Source organism: Ochotona curzoniae, unplaced genomic scaffold (genome assembly GCF_017591425.1).
Source record: "Ochotona curzoniae isolate NIBS_2020 unplaced genomic scaffold, NIBS_Ocur_1.0 contig_545, whole genome shotgun sequence".
In the NCBI taxonomy this organism is placed as follows: Eukaryota; Metazoa; Chordata; class Mammalia; order Lagomorpha; family Ochotonidae; genus Ochotona; species Ochotona curzoniae.
Window position 1 is genome coordinate 3,254 of NW_024466467.1, and position 14,769 is coordinate 18,022.

The following is a 14,769-nucleotide window of genomic DNA, read 5'->3' on the forward strand; positions in this document are numbered from 1 at the left end:
GACCCTCCCTCGCCACTCCCCCAGACCTGTTTTCCTGCACAATCCACAGCCTCCATGCCTGCAAGCATGTGGCTGCAGGGCCCGGTCTCCCAAGCGTTGACCACAGCTTACCTTGTTTCTTTTTTTTTTTTTTAAAGATTTATTTTTATTTTATTGGAAAGTCAGATATACGGAGAGGAGGAGAAACAGAGAGGAAGATCTTCTGTCCGATGATTCACTCCCCAAGGGAGCGCAATGGCCGATGCTATGCTGATCTGAAGCCAGGATCCAGGAACTTCTTATGGGTATCCCACACACATGCAGGGTCCCAAGGCTTTGGGCTGTCCTGGACTGCTTTCCCAGGCCACAAGCGGGGAGCTGGATGAGAAGCGGAGCTGCTGGGATTAGAACTGGCGCCCATATGGGATCCTGGCGTGTTCAAGGTGAGGACTTTAGCCGCTAGGCCATGCCGCTGGGTCCAGCTTAGCTTGTTTATCAAGAAGTGTAACAGAATGTGCAATCTTGACATGACATATTTAGCCCCTGGCTTACCCGCAAGTGTCTGCTTCCTAATTGTCAAGTTATGCCCCTAGGGGATTTTTAGGATGGCCTCTTGAGCATTGGATAAATACTGAGAGGAACTAGCAGAGTATAAAAGGAGTTTCAATAAATGACATTCTCCTTACATCTATGACCCAGTGTGTGTTGTCTTTTTTTCAACCCTAGTTCCTCTGCTTGGCTTGGGATATACAGTGACGCAGGCATTGCAGGCACGTGGTCCCTGGGCCCAGCCTTCCAGTGGTGTGTCATGCTGGCTTGGAGGCTGCCCATCTGTCCGGGGCCTGTGCATGCTTGCACACGTCCCCAGACTCTATCTCCCAGTGTGCCAGTGTCTGCGCCCACATATCCTTACCTCCCACCCAAAAATAGAATGGGCAACTATTCCAACAGACTAGTATAGTTAGCAAAAATTTGACACTCCCCAGGCCCCAATTGCTTGCCATATTTGCTGCTTTTCTCCCAATACTGTCACATGTGCCTAGATACAAGGCAACCAAAGCATGGGCCTACAGCTGGGGTATCCTTATTGCTTACAAACTCAAAAATATTTTACTTTTCTAAGAGTTTTTATTTTTTGGTTACTTTTTTAATTTAAATTTTCATATACTGAATAAAGTTATCTCTTAGTCTCAATAATTTAAATTTCAGTGGAAATTTATAAAACAATTTTGAGCTTTTATATACACAAAATTTATTAAAATATACTTATTAAAAAGCCCTTGCCTTTTACATATTCTAAGAAGCCCAAAACACATAAATTTATACTTGGAAATATTTGTCTTTTACATTTCACCATTTTTAAAGCAATTATAGGTAATTTATTTAAGAAACTAAAATATTAGGCTAGTATGGTTATTATCTAAAGGCATTCTCCTGCCAAACAGCAACATTTGGACTCCACTGTACTTGAACATGGAAGGCAAAGGGCATTCCGCTATACCATCACATCCATGGTTTCTTGTTGTGTGCGAGTTACACCTGTGTGACTTAAGTTTACAACAGGCCAGTATTCCATTTGTTTCACCTGAAATCTCAGGAAGAAAACAATACTAGTGACTTCTTCATTTTCATCAAGAAATATAAGACAACCTATCAGAGATTTGCATATGCCAAATGGTTGCAAACCCATCTCCATGAGACCCTGTCACTTGGAAACCTGCTTCTTACTGAGGACAGCCAGCTCGCTGCTGCCTCCATGCATCCTACTCACACTGAACCCAAGAGCCAGCTGCATGGCTGTGAGATACCTGTGTGCTCCTTGCACTGCCCCATGACTCTGATTTATTGACTCCTCCTGCGGGGGCCTTGTAAATCCACAACTGGACCACCCCCAAGCCCCTGAAAGAAGCTGTTAACTTCCCTGCCAAGTTAGGGCATAACAACAGAGGGGTGACAAGGATTTAGGCTTCAAATCTAATGAGTAAATAAAAGTGCCTTTCCTGCCAAGAGTTGCCAGAGCCACTTGGCTTCCTTGGCCTTCTGTGTGGAACAAAATGAACCAGGCCTAATTAGGGCTCATTTAAAATGTTAATTGACGCAAGTGTTCTTTTCTCTGCCAGTCATTTGAGCAGAGCTCTTAAGAGATGTCTGCAAGGAGACACAGCAATATCCCAGTGCAGGATTATGACCAACTTCTGTATAAGCTTTTAAAATCTTAAACCCATTTCTAAGATTGCCATCACTTCATTAGAATTACCTCTTCCTCTTCATAATCCTGGTTAGCTCTAGCGTTTCTTGGCTGGGATCTGCAGGAGAGGATCATTCCTTGAGCACTCCATTCACCAAACTAACTGCAGACTTGGGAAAGGAGTTGAGCCTTGTCTCCTGTAAAGGAAATAACAGCCTCATTTCAGACTCAGCTGCTCTCTGGTCATTGGAGTTACATTCCTGGGATTCTTGCTCCCCACTCTCACTTGCAGCAGGTTCTTCTTTAGGAAGCCTCAAGAGACTTTAAAAGTCAGGGGGAGCCCCAGGGCCTCCTCATTCTTTAGAGTGTAACTCACACAATCACATTTGTAGGGTGAGAGGCAGCCTGAGGCAGCACTAGAGGACAAGGGAGCATCCTGCTCAAATCCCAGGGCAGCTGCAGCTCTCCAGAGAAAACCCAAATGTAAGAAAACACCATGTGGAATACTCCCAAGGGGGGAAGTGGGGATGTGGGCACAAAACAGCTTGAACCAGAGAGAGAGCAGAGCAGTGGGGACACTGGATTCCCAGCTCTGGAGCCCCTCCCACTGTGTGCCCTGGGGGAGGAGCAGTCACCACTGGTCACAAATGAACTCAGTTGCACTTTTGCATGATTGCACCCTGGGTTGCACTTTCCTGCTCTCTCCAACCAGGAAGCAGCACAGTGGTGCCTGAACACTGGGTTTAGATTCTTCCTTTTTCTGCTTTCCTCCCCACAGTCAGCATGCCTTGTAGGAATGTGCTGTGGGTGAGGGCAGTGCCCCCGGGTCATCCAGCCTCCTCTCTTGGCTTATTGTCTGGGAGCCTGGCAGCTGGCTTCTTGTCATGGCACAACTCCCTGAAACTGGACAAGTCTCCTTCCTCTTCTTCCCTGTGGTCAGGGACTTAGGTATTGTCAGTGACTTGGGTGGGGTCTCCCCCTTGAGACAGCCACCTCCTGTCTTTTGTCAAAGGAGAGACTGAGCATCTTCTGAGCCTGGTGGAGTTGCTGACAGGTCCCCACGGGGTGATTTGTATTCATTTCCCACCCACCTGAATCTCCCTGGGCCTCTAGGTCAGGAAGTGAGAGGTGCCTCACATAAAGAACCCTCTGTGGGATGGCTCTTTCTGCCTCTGGAATTCCTCTAGTATGCCACTGCTTCCACTGGTGAGTGTGAGAACTTGGACTGGGGTGGACTGGCTGCAAGACCTTCCAGCAGGCAAGTATGCTGGGTTTGGGGGAGGGCTGGGCAGGCACAGCTGTACTAGCTGGTGCACATAAACCCAGACCAGGTGCAGGCCAGCTGGAATTTACTGTAAGGCTCAATGGCAAGAGGCAAGACTAGGTACAGTCATATTAGGTTGAACCAGAGTACCTGCTGTTGAGTGCAAGGTCTGTGTCTGGTAAGAGAACCATGGTCACTCTCCTGCTAGGCTGCAGCTCCCACTGGTGATCATGAGAACCAGGCATCAGCTTGGACCAGGCAGAACATGAAAGATGTGGCATGCACATGTGCCCCTGGTGTGGCGGTGGGTGGACTGAAGGAAGCTACAACAGCCAAGAGTATCTATAGGAGCCGGTAGGATATGGAATAAACCTGGTGTAGACCACAACACATGCCAACACATTAAGAAGTAGAGCTGTGGTGGGCCTTGTGGGAGTTATTGGGAGTTGCCCCAAATAGGGTATGGCACCCACTGGCGTGCGTGATGATGGGGCCTGTCATAGTTTGGCTGGGGCTAGCCTACAGCACCCATTCGTTTAAGTGTGAGGTGGGGCTCGGGACAGATCTGACTGGGCAGCTGGCTGGCTGCCCAATGTGGTTACAGATCCAGCCTGCTCCTGCACTGACTGGTGCACACAAGACCTACGTCTGAAGTCATCCTAAGCAGGGATTCTTGGAGGACTCTCCAACTAGACTTCTGGACTGAAACTCTGGCCTCAGGGAAAATCACAAGCTCTGTGCCCCCACTTGAAGTGCACATATTGGATCTGGGCCTCCTCAATTCCTCTTATCTGAGCAGGGGGAAAGGACACACAGGGACACAGTAACTAACTCATCAGGGCCAGCAGAGGATGGTGAGTGTCTCGTCAGAGGATAGAAAGCAGAAGAGTCTGGACAAGTGTCTTCTTCAAAGTTTGCAGCAAGTGTCTGGGAGTGTGGAGGCAGTCAGATGAACATTGTCATCTGAAGATTCTCTCAATCCTGGAGAAGTGAAATCTACAACATCTGAGTATCAAAATCACTCAAGTAACACCTACAGGACATGCTGCCCCACATCCGGGTCTTTAAGGCATCATCTAATGACTGGCACCCCAGGCCATGAGGTAGTGACGCCCAGGGACGACCCTGCCTCCTGTCTCTCCTCCCCCAGAAGACACAGGAGAAAATGAAAAACATTGACATTTATCCCACCCACCCACTGTCCTCCATACCTCAACCCTCCCTTCCCTGATCTGAAGCTCATATGCGCACGCATCCCTTTCAACTATGTAAACAATATTTTAATATAAAATAAAATTTGTAAAAGAAAGAATTAACTGCATAAAGGAGGAGTAAGGCAACTCTTACAGTTTTGAAGGGGCCAAATATAGTACAGGCCAAATCTTTATGCCATTAGTTGAGGAGCCCAGCCAGATTTTCTGGTTTGGATTTTGACTGAGTTTTTATATATAATAATACTTTCTAAACAGCAACAACGACCATATCTGTGCAGGCCAAGGGCAAGAACTGAAAGTTTCATCTGGGTTTTCACTGTGGGTTTTGGGCCTTTTTCAGCCCCTTTTGTAGGAACATCAGCAGGGAGCTGGGCTAACGTGGAGCAGCCAGGAGTTGAATCCATGTCCTGTTCCATGCTGGCACTGCATAAGCTGCTTTACCTGCTGTGCCACAGCACTGGCCCTTCCAGTGTGGTTTGTATGTGAGTTGCTGTATCCATTTCAGGTTTCCCGTCTGTCCATACCTCAGGGTGTGCTTAGCTCAAGACCTGTGACACCTCGGGATAAAAGGAAGCATGTGTGACTCTGGGGAAAGACACCTTAAGCTGAAGGTGGAGCAGGTGTTCTTGGCAGGATGAGATTGGAGTGTGAAGTGGAACCCTCCCCAGGGACAGGCAACAGGTTGAGGGAAACATCTCTCGATGAGTCATCTCGATATTGCCTGGATGGACACCTGTGCATGAGACCTAGGTGCACAGGAGGAAGGCAGGGCAGGGCAAGAGGCTCCTGTGTGGACAAGAACGCTTCCTGTGCTATGATGCCTACTAGCCCGTGGAGTTTCCTTTCACAGAAAATGACCCAAATGATAACTGTGTGAGTCTAATATCCCAATCTCTTAATGCTACAGACCCAGGTGCATTGAGCCTGCAACTTGCAAAGCTGGCTCTTACTGAGGATGGCCAGCTCACTGCTGCCTGCAGGAACCCCACTCCCAGGCTGTGAGGTCACCCAGTGCTCCTCAGGGCTGCCTCTGACTGTGATTGCCTGCCTGCTCCAGATCTCCTGAATGTGCCTGGTAACCTGCATTGCTGGGGTAAGTTAGGCACTTCCTTGTGACTATGGTCCTAAGCCTGGGGTATAACCATAGGGGACTCAAGGGGTGAGCACTTGATCCTGGATGCCCATCAGCCCACATGCACACGTGAAACTGCCTTTCCTCTCAGGAGTCTCAAGTGCTGCTCGGCTTTTCAGCCTGCAGTACTCAAAATAAGTCATTTCAAGTGTGAATTTAAACAATGGATATGGGAATTAAAAAAGTATAAATCATTAATGGTTTGTCTAGTTTTATCATTTCAACCATAGTTATCTAAAATCTTTTGTCTTAGTTTTGTATTCTCTGTGAAAGCTTGCAATCAGATTTATGAAAAAAATTCTAACAATTTTCTAGCAATTTTTAAATGTATTATTATTATTATTATCATTTTGTTATACAGTTCCACAGACCCTGGGATTACCCTTACCCTCCTCCCAAATCCCCTGCACCCCCTGAGTTCCCCTATATTAATACAATAGTATAGTTCCTTATAAACATTCAGAAGTCTGTCATTGCAGGCATAGACAATGGCAGAGTCCAGCATCCTGTTGTCAAGGATGCTGGTTCATTGGGAGCCCAGCTGTGACCCGGAAGTGCAGAAGCATACTGCATTCCATCCTAACATCTGGATAGTGTCCATTACACAGTTATTATACATCCCTTAAATGAAAAGCAACAATAGAAAATCAACAACAGGAAGCAAAAAGAAATTAACAACAACATGAAGTTAAATAACATGCTACTAAATGACTAACATGTAGCTGAAGAAATGAAAAAGAAAATCAAGAACCTTCTTGAAGCTAGCTCCAGGCTCCTGGCTTCAGGTTGGTACAGCTCTGGCCATTGCGGCCACTTGGGGAGTGAATCATCAGAGAGAAGATCTTCCTCTCTGTGTCTCTTCCTCTCTATACAGGAGAGCAAGCAGATTTTCTCATAATAATAAAATAAAACCTTTTGTTCTTTAAAGATGAACTGGTTGTGTACAAGGGTCTCTTCCTGGAGGGATTACCTGGGAAACAAGGCCAGCTCTCCCTGGGAGGGAAACCCCTTGGCTGGGCTCTCTGGCCTGATGTGGTCTGTCAGCTCTCACAGCTCCAGGAAGTAGCTAAATGTCCTCTGGCTGTTTCTCCACAAAAAGTTTCCCCAAGAGGCAAAGCGGAGCTGCTGACCTCTGCTGATGACTGCAACATGCTTGTCTGCTTTATTGTTTCCGGGGGCCTGTATTGATGTACAGAGCAATGTGCACTCATTGACATGCTTTGGTTTGGGGAGTTAAGATGATTTGTATTGATGTTATTTATTCAGTGCATAGCTGCATTTGTGACCCTGCACATGATACATTTTGCTGAGGGCTTCTTATTTGGTGTAGTGAAACACCGCACACCCACTGATTGAGAAACATGGGTATATGAATAAATGTAGATTTTATGCAAATATCTGGGTATATTCATGTTTACTTAAACATTTTCATTTTTAAAAACTTTATTTTAATTATACTGGGAAGACAAGTGGTAGCTGAATCAAAGCCAGGAGCCAGCATCTTCCTCCGGGTCTCTCATGCATGTGCAGGGTCCCAAGACTTGGGTCATCCTCCACTGTATTTCCAGGCCACAGTCAGGGAGCTGGATGGAAATTGTGGCCGCTGGGATTAGAACCAGTGCCCATATTGGATCCCGGCTTAGGCAGGACAAGGACTCTAGCAGCTAGGCTATGACACTGGGCCCAATATTTTCCTTTATTAAAGAACTTCATTTATAAATATTTTAAAAAATGTATTGGAAAATCAATTTCACAGAAAGAAGGAGAGACAAAGAGAGATATCTCCTATCCACTGGTTCACTCCTTTAGAGGCTGCAATGGCAGGGGCTGAGCCAATCTGAAGCCAGGAGCCAGAAGCTTCTTCCAAGTTTCCTACATTGGTGCAGAGTGACATTGCCTCGGGTCATCTCCACTGCTTTCATGGGCCACAAGCAGGGAGCTGAGTGGAAAGTCTAGCGGCCAGGGCATGAACTGGTGCCCGTATGGGATCCCAGTGCATGAAAGATGAGGATTTAGCCACTGGGCCATTGCCCTGGGCCCTTATGTTTTCTCAGCCACGTACATTTATAAATGTGCACAGATGTTTATAAGATGTATTTACGTAGTATATAAATATATGATATGCAATGCATACATACTTCGGTGTGCATCTCCATTTATTTGCACCTGCTAACTGTGAGAATATATTTATGTGGCATGGTCCTTGTTCAGAGAGGTGCCCTACAGATCTCTGTGAAGCTTTAAAGCCTTAGTTTTCTGTAACCCTCCCGACACTGAGGGCACAAGACAAACCTGTGTCTGATGGCTGTGCCTGACCCTGTGTGCATGTGATCCTAAATGCGTAACGTTCTGAAAATTACAAGACTGCTGTTCAAGCGAGTGTTACCTCAAAGATGCCCACTGTTACTGTATGTTCAGAATGCGAGTTCTCAACACTTCAAGGTTCTCTATGCACTTGTGTCCTAAGTACAGCGTGTCTTAAAAACTAAAGGAGCTTGTGCTCTCTTCAGCAGCACATACGTTAAAATGACAAGAACTCTGTCTACAAGAATCCTACCTGGAAGACAGCTCTGCGTACATGAGCAGAGCATCTTGATCTATGTCTCTCTGGGAATGTTGCAGATTTTCTAAGCTCAGCACACACGGAGCTGAGCACACGCTGTCAGGAAGAGTGCGACCTGAAGATGTCCTTTTCTTGCAGGTGTGTCATGGAACGGATCGGGAGGGCACGTGACACCGTGTTCATCCTGCTTCCTCCCCGCGGCCTGTAGCAGCGTCCTTGCCTAATGAGCACAGCACTAACACATCATGTTTCCCAAGCCGCATGAACTCTGCTGGAAGACCATGCGCATGTGCTTCATCTGTAGCTAGTTCATGGTCAGTGTGTTCTCAACAGTGCCAGTCAAGCAACTCAGGTAGGGCATGGGCTAATGAGCCTGGTGCAGTAACCTAGCAGCTAAAATCCTCACCTTGCACATTGCTGGGATCGAATATGGGCACCGGTCATATCCCAGTGGCCTCACTTCCCATCCAGCTCCCTTCCTGTGGCCTGGGATGGCAGTCAAGGAATGGTGAAAAGCATTTGGGCCCTGGGTCCTGGCTTTGGATCGGCGCAGCTATGGCCAATGCAGCCACTTGGGGAGTGAACCATTGGATGGAAGATCTTTCCCTCTGGCTCTCCTCCTTTCTGTAAATCTGACTTTCCATCATAAAGCTTTAAAAAGAAACAAATGGGCTAAAGATATGCACAGACCTTTAACAATGCATTTGTTTTTACTTGGAAAGAAGACTTAGAGAGAAGGAGAGACCTTCCATCAGATGACCGACTCTCCTAATGAGCACACTGGCCAGAGCTGAGCTGCTCTGAAGCCATGTGCCCCTTCTGGCTTCCATTAAGGACTTTTCCAAAAAGTATGAAAATCTCAAATAGCTAACAAATGCAAGAAAAGATGCTCAAGAGTACTAGGCATTAGGAGAATGCAAATCCAAACCACTCCGAGGTTTCACATTGTTGCCAAACAACACACCTAACTGTTGGGAGGCATTGTTCTAGAACACCCACAAACTGGGCCCTTCTATCTGGTTTAAGAAAACCAATCACCAACATTGGAGTGCTGCAAGAAAATGGGGATTTTTAAAATTGCAAAATGAAGAACAAGGAGTGATGAGTTGTTACTTAATGCCTAGATCCCCGAAAGTGATGGCTCAACATTGGAATTGTGGCTGGGCATTTTCTGGTTTGTCAGTGGAGCTCCTGATTGTTTGACCGATCAGTGATCCATGCTCTTTAGAGAATTTACAGAGGCCACGTGGGCTGCAGCTGGGCTGGGTTCATGAAGGTAACAGTTACATTCTGCCCAGACTGCAATTCCCCTACATAAATCACTGCAAGGCAACACTGGCCGTCATGCTTCTTACCTACTGGAGAGTCAAGGGATTCCCTGAGCCAGTGATTAGAACTTTATAAGAGAGCTGGATTGCTCTGTAAGTCAGTGAATTCCTTTTGAGAAAGGGCAGGCAAGGAGACCTTAAAGTAAGGGTGACAGATAGTAGCCTGGGTCTCGTTCTTAAATTACCGGGGCTCCGATTCAACATCATTCCAGTTATAAAGGTGACCATCCAAAAGTCCAAATATACTAGATTCCAATACACAGTTGATGGGAATGTAAACCAGTAAAGCCGTCAGATAGGACAGTTTCGAGATTCCCCAGAGATCCACCATACAACTCAGCCAGTGCACTCCTGAAATTTAGCTAACTGAAGTGATATCAGCATTTAAAGAAAGTTCTCTGTACTGCTATGTTTATAGCACCTCAATTTGCAATTGCAGATGTGAAGTCAATACAGCTGTCCATCAGCTGAAGACTACATGAAGAAACTATGGGGGCTGGCGCTGTGGCTTAGTTGCCTAACCCATCACCCACAGTGCTGGCATCCCATGTGGACACAGGCTTGAGACCAAACTGTTCCACTTGCAATTCAGCTCACTGCTAATGATCCTGGGAAAGCAGTGGAGGATGGTACCCCCATGTGGTAGAACCATAAGAAGCTTCTGGCTCCCAGCTCCAGATGAGCTCAGCTCTGGCTCTTTCTTAAAATTCTGCTTTCCAAATCAAACTGAATATATCTTTAAAGAGTAAAGAAATGAGGAGAGAAGATGGAAACGAGGTGGGGAGGAAGGGTATGGTGGTAAGCTTCCTTAAATTCTTAGAATGGTACGTGTGATGGGGCTGCTGTGGTGGCACTTTAACTTAATGCCATCCCCTGTGACACCAGCATCCTAGGTGGGATGAAGTGTCTGTTTTGTGCTTTACTTCTGATCTAGCTCCCTGCTCAGGGCCTGGGAAAGGCAGAAGAAGGTGGCCCAGATGTGTGGCTCCTGCCAGCCATATTGCAGCCATCTGGGGAGTGGATCAGCAGAGGGGAGCTCTCTCTGCCTCTCTCCCTTTTTCTCTCTCACTCTCTCCTGTCTCTGTGACTCCTGCTGTATTCCCAGATGCTCTGGCAGGGAACTGAGTCAAAATGGGGCAGCCTAGACTTGAACCTGAGCACATAAGGGATGCCAGTGTGATCAGCAGCAAGCTGCCCATCCAATCACCATGCCAGCCTCTCACATGTCCATCTTGAAAAGATTAAAAAGCGTAAGGTCACAGTCTGGAAAATGTTTCTCTGAAACATGTGCATTCTTTTTGCTCAAACAAAACATCTGTCAGAAACTCTTCAGACATTGTTTTCATGTTAAAATCTGTTGCACTCTGAAGAGTGTAGTTAGACAGCAAAAAATGTTCTCATGCTCAGAGAACTAAGTGTTCTACAATGTTAGAACATTCCCAAAGCTACACTTAGAGTTACAATGCTTGTACAACGGTTAGGGAGGAAAGGAGTTGATTTAACGTGTAGGGGACAATTGTATTAAAGCCAGAAGTACTGGGGGCCAGTATCATAGTACAGTGAGCTAAGATGTATTCCAGATGGAAGGGGACACTGAGGATCACTTCCCCCACTCTTACCCAGTGCGGTCTGTGAAGCACTGGCATGAAAAATTAGGAGGTTTACCTAACGCCAGCAAGGATGGCCCACATACAAAAACCACCAACAACACTTGCTGGCGAGGATGTGGGGAAAAGGGAACCCTACTCCGCTATTGGTGGGGCTGCAAACTTGTACAGCCTCTATGGAAATCAGTATGGAGGATACTGAAGCAATTGCAAATCAGCATACCATATGACCCAGCAATAGCACTCCTAGGAATGTATCCAAAACACCTGTTTTACGAGAAACCAACATGCACCCCTATGTTTATAGCAGCACAATCAGTAATTGCAAAAACTTGGAAGCAACCGAAATGCCCATTAACAGAGGACTGGATAAGAAAGCTATGGTTCATATACTCCATGGAATACTACTCAGCTATTAAAAAAAGTGAAATACAGTTCTTTGTGGCCAAATGGGCCCAACTGGAATCCATTATGCGAAGAGAAATGAACCAATCCCAAAAGGTTAAATACCACATGTTTGCCTTAATCTGAGATGAAAAGTTGTTAATGTGGAAAATAATACCTATATATTGTAACATTATTGCAGTCTCTGACAGCATGTATCCAATGCAATAAGATAATGCATTGTAATCTATAAAACAGCAGTTAGTGTGAGTCAGAATGCTTATGATCTACATCAAAGAACTGTAAAACCTAAAACACTCTTAATACCCTATGTTACTCTGTAATGGGGAGGGAATGCAGAGAAATCTTCCATCTCCCTAAAAAGTGAGAGGAAGACATGAAATATAGCCTACCATCATCAAACCTGATAACCCATAGACAACAGACTTGAGTCAGCACTAGACAATAGTAAAGCTACACAGGCATAAGGGGGGAATCGGGAGCAACCCTGAAAGCCTCTTAACAGGAGGTCATGCGTATGGAGCACAGGGAGACCCCAGAGTGGAGCGGGAGGTCAGGAGGAGGCTCGTATCCCAACCCTGAAGATTCCCATACCCTCACCAAGGACTATTAGTACGGACACCAAGGACTACATCCCAACAGCTAAGAAGACCATGGGGAATAGGAGTGCCTTTGGAGGCCAAGAACTCTGAGGTCACCCACCCCCATCTGGAGCCTCCACAGGGAATGGAAGAAGTCCAAACTCTGCTGTGCAGAAACCAGCGTCATCGGAATGATGGCCAGGAGCCCTGAGCGGTCTGCAGAAACAGAAGAATAATAAACTTCCTTCAGGACTAGGGAGGCGAGCTCTCTCTGGTCCTTGCCTGGCTCCAGCTCTGGGTCCCCACCCTCCCTTGCGGTGACCATTAGAATAGCTCCAGAAACCCCTCAAAACAAACAAACATACAAACAAAAAATCTAGAATGGACAGGCAACAACAAGGAAAGCTTAGAATCAGACAGGAAATGGCCAGCGTGGATCCAATCATGCCTCACTAGGTGGGACACAAAGATTAGTTACGCCTCACTGGGGTATTGGGGCTTTCTCTGCACACCCATCCTAAAAAAAATGTTCTGTTCCTGAACTGATGACACATGTCTTTCTAGAGTTATAAGCCAGTTCAGACCATCCGAAAAAGAACTAAGTTCAGCAAAATCATGCTTCAACACTATAAACAGCTAAATAAAAATAGATGAGATGGGGCCCAGCACGGCGGCACAGTGGTTAAGGTCCTCGCCTTGCACTCCCGGGATCCCATATGGGCGCCGGTTCTATCCTGGCAGCCCCGCTTCCCTTCCAGCTCCCTGCCTGTGGTCTGGGAAAGCAGTCGAGGACGGCCCCAGGCTTTGGGACCCTGCACCCGCATGGGAGACCTGGAAGAGGCTCCTGGCTTCGGATCGGCATAGCATTGGCCGTTGCGCTCACTTGGGGAATGAATCATTGGACGGGAGATCTTCCTCTCTGTATCTCCTCTCTGTATATCCGCCTTTCCAATAAAAAATAATAAAAATAAATCTTTAAGAAAAAATAGATGAGATGGCTGAATAGTAATCTATAGCCATTTTGCGGTGTATGGAATCCGGTTGAATATAAACCAAAAATTGAAATGTCTATGAAGAAGTCACAGTATGTAGTTAAGAACCCGCATTTTCCTATTAACATACTATTAATCAATACCATGTCAATTAATGCCATAAGGTTGTAAATGGTTGTTGATGTTATGTTGGGGCTTTTAATTGATTGGGATGATAATTTGCTGGCTTTACCTTCAGACCAGAGATGGTCTCACCAATAAATCGTTGAGCCCACTAGGATAATAAGACGCTGGACTTTATGCTGGGTAAATACTTCCAATGTAATAACCTCAACTGAATTTGAACTGTGGTAATGCAGCAAGGTGGAGAAATCCACCATGGGGAGAGGATTTGGGGAGAGGTGGGGGTAATCCCAGTGTCTATAAGACTGTGTCACATAATGCAATGCAATTATAATAAAAAATATTTATAGATTAAATGAATTCACAAGGTGTGCAGGAACGTTATTAGGTATTTTTCAACCTCCTCCCCATGTCATAATTTACTTTCAAATTGAGAAAACTCTCAGTAATAAAAACTTGAAATGTAGAAAGCAGTGTAAAATATAAGGTTGCATTATATAATCTTGAGAACAAAAGACATTTAAGTCAAGCAAATTCAAAGATACAAAAATAACCATGATAAAAGTGATTCTAGATAATAAATCAGAGAAGGCAATTGCAACTACTAATCATTTTGGAGAAAATTATTTTTTTAAATGACTGTCCCAATCACAGCTCACTGATCTTCTCAATGAAAAGGTCAGTGGCGAATGTCTCAGCAGCTCTGTTCATTTCCTAACAATGGCAGTGCCAAGCAGGCCCAGGGAGTCGGCTGGAACTGTGAAACGACACAGGCTTCCAGAAAGTGAAGGCTGTAGGTTATCCACATATTACTTTTCAAATTGACAGTCATCCAGCACTTTGCGGCCAGTGCAGTGGTTTATGAAGTGGTTTCTGCATCCCTGCAGCAGTACTAATCTGTAACTGCACACACATAACCCTGAGACGGAATAAACACATACTTCTCTATAGATAGATTGCTCCCTTGGCTAAGTTGCAATGTAATTTCATGATTCTCCCTATGAGATATTTTAAAGCATTTTTCACGACAAAAAAATATTGCTGTGTCCGGACTTTTTGCAACATTAAAGGATACATAAATATTTTTCTTATAAGTTGATGGATGTTTTAAGAATAAATGTTTTTTAATATCACTGACATCTTTACGGCTTCACATTTCTAGAAATGTGCTTGGGCTGAGTATTTTCCATATATTCTCAGCTGTATCAGCCTTTCAGTGATGGAGCCGTGGGGCTCGCTGCCAGTATGCTCAACAGTCAGTTTGCAATGCCCTTTAGGGCTCAAGTAGGTCCAGTCAATGTTGTATGTGTGCATGTGTGTTCATTCCACCAATCAATAAGCAAACAAAAGCACAAAACAGGAAAGAGTCTCTCCACATTGATGCATGCATGAA